Source organism: Phacochoerus africanus, chromosome 8, assembly GCF_016906955.1.
Source record: "Phacochoerus africanus isolate WHEZ1 chromosome 8, ROS_Pafr_v1, whole genome shotgun sequence".
NCBI classification, from domain to species: Eukaryota; Metazoa; Chordata; class Mammalia; order Artiodactyla; family Suidae; genus Phacochoerus; species Phacochoerus africanus.
In genome coordinates this window covers 112165882-112171889 of record NC_062551.1, presented here as the reverse complement: position 1 = coordinate 112171889, position 6008 = coordinate 112165882, and positions in this window count along the sequence as shown.

The window sequence follows — 6008 nt, the reverse complement described above, 5'->3', positions numbered from 1 at the left end:
ATGGTCGGTGCCCCTCCCTTCTCTGACCCCTGAGGCATCTTTCTGCAAATGCATGCCATTCCAAAGGTCTCCTTGACCTCAAAGAATGAGAAATAGGTAGGTAGTCTCTATGTTTTAACCAAGAGGGACACAGTTCCTCCTTGTTCCTGCCATAATCTATCTTGAAGTTATCTGTCCACAGGGAACAGATTACAGTTGCTCAACCTGGGACCCATCCATCCCCTGCTTCACTCCCTCACCTGTCTGAAGAACACACAGGGCGGCATTAGAGCCAGTTATTTTGCTTAGAGGTGTTGGTTCTCCACAGATGTGCCTCCTCACCTTGCACTGCTTCCAGACCCATCACTACACTCAGCGTGCAGGAGAATGGTTACCCCGTCTGACTTTTGAGGGGAAAGCTCCCCCATTAAAAGAACTGGAAGCTTTGACTAACTTATATTGGTGGAAAGTTGGGGAGGAATGCTACAAACAGATTCTGAGGGTCCTGGTACAGGGAGACAGAACCAGAGATTGGATTAGGCCACACTTATTCACTTAATTCCTTTTTCTTGGATACAGTGGACTAAACATGTTCGATGTTTGGGTGTACAATTGTGGCTCACCGGATTACTTGGTCAGAAGGCTGAAAACTGTCTTCAGGGTGGCCAGGGTTAAATGCAATTGAGGTGTAAAGATTTCCGGGGTGTAACCCAGATGAAGGTGTACAAAGAAAGACGTGCTAGTGCTGATTTATTAAGTATGTGTGTTTCTCACCCCCTCACTGTATCACCTACATGATTCTAAGGATGCTCCTTCATCAGAGCACCAAGAAACATCCAGTGGGGGCCACGGATGACTATAGGAAGGAACTCCATTGAAATGGGCTTCTTAAGTTCAGTGGGGATATAATGAGGTTCTGCACGGTGCCATAAGCCTCAGAAGTCATGGGTGGAGGCAAATAGATCATAGTGTCTACTGGACTGGAAAAGAACTGTTCCTTCCTACCTACGGGATTTTTATAATTTAAAGCATTCTAGGTCTCATTTTCAGATTTTTTTTTACAATAGAGAGTGGTGGCTTCCCATTCCATTTCTAGACTCAGAGCTCTTGAAATGAAAAGTATGCCATTTTTTTGTTTGTTTGTTTGTTCGGCAGGGGTTTTTTTTCTGAAGAAGAAGCACCTTGTGTTTTTGCCAAAATAATAAACTTTGGGAGTTCCTGCCATGGCTCAGTGGGTTATGAACCTGACTAGTATCCATGAGGATGCAGGTTCGATCCCTGGCCTCGCTCAGTGGGTTAAGGATCCCATGTTGCCATGAGCTACAGCTCTGATTCAACCCCTCGCCTGGGAACTGCCATATGCCATGGGTGCAGCCCTAAAAAGCAAATAATAATAATAAACTTTGAACTTTCCTAGAGAGTCCTCAAAGGGACCTATAGTCCTCAATCTGAGTCTATGCATTATATAAAAAGAGGTCATTTCATCCCTTTTTGAATGAATAGTAAACAAATGCACTCTGCCACGCCAGGACACCCTTTTGGTTCTTTGACATGTAGGATATTAGGAAGGAATGTTTATTAGCCCCAGAACTGCTTCCCCTCTTCCCAGTTGCAAACTACACTGAAGGGTGGCACAGATCCATGCCATCAAAACAAGACTAAAACAACGCAGATGTAGGATTCATATCATATTTATATTTCAACTGATTTGACCAGGGCTGAATATAGATGTCCTTAGAGAAAGACAGTAGATTACATAAACATAATCAGGAAGTAACTCCAATTGTAGCTGCTTTTCCATATGTGGTCTCTTTTCTGGAGTAAATCAACACAGCGCTGAGATCTGGTATGCAGCTATTGATCAGGCAAATGCTTTTTCAATATGCCATCAGGAAAAAAAATACAGCAAAGAGGTTTGATTTCCCTAGTAGGGCAGCGCTATATCTTCACTCCCACTTTGCCTGAGGCCTAAACTAGCCCTCTGCCCTTCTGTCCTAATCTAATCCATGGAGCTTAGTCATTCAGCCACATATAGAAGGTTTCATTGATCCTCTATATTGATGCGATGGATTGCATTTTCCAAAATGGAAAGATGGTCTCCATAGGTTTCTCTTAACCTCTGATGAATCTAATACAAGACAATTGATTCTTTGGTTGAACAAACACAGTCCTGGGACTTTCGTCATGCAGAGGTACTAAAATGAGACTGAGTAAGCGAAAGGACCTTGTGCTATCTTTTTAAAATTGGTTGCTCATTTTCTTTTGGTAGCTCAGGGGAGAAAAGTCTTAGAGGAGACCCTGGTCTTGAACAAGAGGATGAAGAAAAGGGATTTCTATAGAAAATGAGGGCAGGTCAGCCACAAGGCATAAGGCACGAGGGACAGCTCTAGGTCCTCATGAAGGGAATCCTTGTGTTAGAAATTCTGATAAGTAGGAGTTAGTTGCTATCTTTCCCTGATGCAACTGTCATCCATTAACCTTCTACATTACAGAAAACCTCCAGATATTGTAGAAATCACCATGATACACTTTTCTGGGTTTTGTCAGTGCTGTATCCAAGGACAAGACTATCACCTGGCACATAGTAGTTGGTCCTACAATAAGAAAAGAAAAAGGCGGGAGTTCCCGTCATGGCACAGTGGTTAACGAATCTAACTAGGAACCATGAGGCTGCAGGTTCGATCCCTGCCCTTGCTCAGTGGGTTAACGATCCGGTGTTGCCGTGAGCTGTGGTGTAGGTTGCAGACGCGGCTCGGATCCTGTGTTGCTGTGGCTCTGGCGTAGGCTGGCAGCTACAGCTCCGATTCGACCCCTAGCCTGGGAACCTCCATATGCCTAGAAATGGCAAAAAGACAAAAAAAAAAAGAAAAGAAAAGAAAAGAAAAAGGTGGAGTTCCTGTAATGGCTCAGAGGTAATGAACCCAGTTAGTATCCATAAGGATGCAGGTTCAATCCCTGGCCTCGCTCAGTGGGTTAAGGATCTCTTGCCATGAGCTGAGGTGTAGGTCACAGATGTGGCTCAGATCCCAAGTTGCTATGGCTGTTGTGTAGGCTGGCAGCTACAGCTCCAATTCAACCCCTAGCCCGGGAACTTTCATATATGGCAGATGCAGCCATAAAAAGGAAAAAGAAAAAATGACTAGATGAGTGGTGCTTTTGGACATGTCTCCATGATGTTTTGTCTCTGTTTGGTATAAAATATGAGTGACTGCTAGATATACAGACGAAACTGCTATAGGTGAAAACAAAAGCAGTGATACAGAGATCAGAGTATGTGGTATAGGCAATAGACAACATCATATGTTTAGGCACAGATACCCTGTACCTACTGAAGAATCCTTAGAAATAGCAGGGAAGGCTTTGGTTTTCCATCAATGACTTGAAATGGAGGCTCATGGGATTGTATGAGAGTATCAAAGGGAAGGCAGACGTCAAGAGTTTGAGGGACCTGGAGATATTAGGGAACGCAGAATAGATGCATTTCAGCGATATCTCATGAGTGTGCACTCTGTTTGATGAAAGTTCAAAATTACCCACCTCTGGTCTGCAAAGGGAAAATGCACAAAGCAAAGGTGCACAGTTGCACTACAGGCCAAACCAGTGTGCAACCAAAAAGACAAGGCTCCCAGCTGAAATACTTGCAACTGACATCTGATCGCTTCTTAAATTTTACGCTGGACCCTTGAAAGGAGAGGATCCTACTCAGCTGGAGGGTGAACGTTGGTATCGTATCTGCTGTGGGTGCATGAGGACCTGGAGCAAGTCACAAATGGGGCGCAGAGTCTGTTCGTGTGGGGGCCCAGATGGAGAATCATGACCATGGGAGCCATGTTCCCAGGCACACAGATGTTCTGCCTTCTCGTAGCTCTCAGCAGGGTTGTCCACTCACACATAGCTTCTCTCTTCTCTGCTCTCTAAGGAGGCCCAGGGGATGAGCAGCAGATTGGTAGTCCCGGGGCAATGGAAACATCTCACTTCTAGGTGGGTTAAGAAGCAAAATGTTGTCTGACAGAGCTTCAGTCTGACAAAGGACCCACACATCCATTCTGAATGTTTCCTTGCCACAAGTCCTAAATTTGTACTTAAATCTTCGTACTAAATGCCAGCTGACTGGGCACTCATTTCCACAGTTACAAAATTTAGGTTTTCAAATGGTCAGTTCCTTTATTTCTCTGCAACTGAAATGAATTTATCACCTGAGCCCCGATTTCTGCTGATGGTGGTGAATTTTAGGCAGAAATCAAGGTTCACTGTCACCTTTCAACTAGTGATTTGTTAGTACTTTGGAGTGTAAACTCATTCTCTTTGGGGTAACTTCTCACCCTGTCAGGATGTGTCCCCTTCCCTTTCTTTTTTCATATCACTCCAAGGGCCATCTAAATTCTGAGAGAGAAAGAGAGAGTGTGTGTGTTTGGGGGAGAGGGGTGGTATCTTAAGTTTAGAGGAGAGACATTTGAGCAATAAGAGTGCTTTTCAAGTTCCCATTGTGGCTGAGCAGGTTAAGAACCCAACTAGTATTCATGAGGATATGGGTTTGATCCCAGGCCTCCTTCAGTGGTTAAGGACCTGGTGTTGCCACAAGCTGTGGTATAGGTCCCAGATCTGGTGTTGTTGTGGCTGTGGCATAGGCTAGCAGCTATGGTGCAGGCTGGCAGCTGCAGTTCCAAGTTGACCCCTGGCCTGGGAACTTCTATTGGCCAGAGGTACAGCCCTAAAAATATATTAAATAAATAAATAAAATATTTTTTAAAAAGACTAGAGTTTTTCAAAGTGAAATTCTCAACTAGCAACATTAGCGTCACCCAGGGACTTGTTAGAAATGCCAATCATTGTGGCCCATCCCACACAGACCTACTGAATCAGAAAATCTGGATGTTCCAACAGGCTTCCACATCATTCTGACATGCACCTACCTTTGAGAAGTACTGGTTCAAATCCATCAGCTTCCACCCACCTTGGCCTCTGATGAGACATATGATCACTGCCAGTGTTTAGTCTTGTGGTACCCAGCTCATCGAATGCACAATTGGAATGCCCATCTCTCTCATGGGCCACCTCCATGGTTGTTCTGCTTTTCCTTAGACTTGCCTGGTCTGTGTGCCTGCTCAGATCTTGGGATCTTCTCCTATGCTCCTCTCCAGCCATTTCTACTCTACAGTTTGGGTTCCATGCTCAACACAGGGCTTCTCTAAAGGCTTGAGATCCTCCTCTTCTATCTGGAAACTAGGCCTTGCATCTCTTCCCTGGAATCTCCCAAACATCAGTGGCGTCTCCATCATCATTACTCATCAGGGATGGCTCTTAGGAGAGGGCAAGGAGGAAGACTCAGTTCTCAGGCCCCTGAGTCATCACTTCTTCAGCTTTTTTATCTCAGTGCTCTTTCTTGTCCACAGTCAGGACATTGTTTTTTTTTTTTTTATCTTTGCTTCCTATGGAAAGAAAAAAAAAGTCCTAGCTAGACGCATAAACTTCTAAACTTACCATTTTTTTTTTTTTGTTCCAGTCTGTGGCATGTGGAAGTTCCCTGGCCAGGGATCAAACCTGTGCCACAGCAGTGATAACACTATGCCTCAGGAGAACACTTAAACTTGTCATTTTCTATAGGACCCCTGCTCTATATACAAATCATAATTTTCTCTAATAATATTCACTCGTTATCAAAGACCTTGACTTGCATTTCAAATGGCCCTTTAAAAGTTTCAAAATCTGTGTTATATTTCAAAACCTTAGCATTGATTGGTTCTTTGCATTTCTTCTATAATAATCCTCATTTTCCTTTAAACAATCAATGATACCTTGCACTGAATATGGGAAGATGAAAAATAAGGATGTGTAGGAAAATAAACATACTAATTAAAATGTAAAGACATATGCGCACCACACCTGAATTTGAAACACTGTAATAATTTCCTAAGAGTACTACCTGGTTCTAGGATTTCACACTAAAATCCTTCTGCTACTAAACTACATAGAATACTCCTTTTAATATGTCATTTTCTTCCTTGGGTTCTTTCAATAGGTCCTTTTAA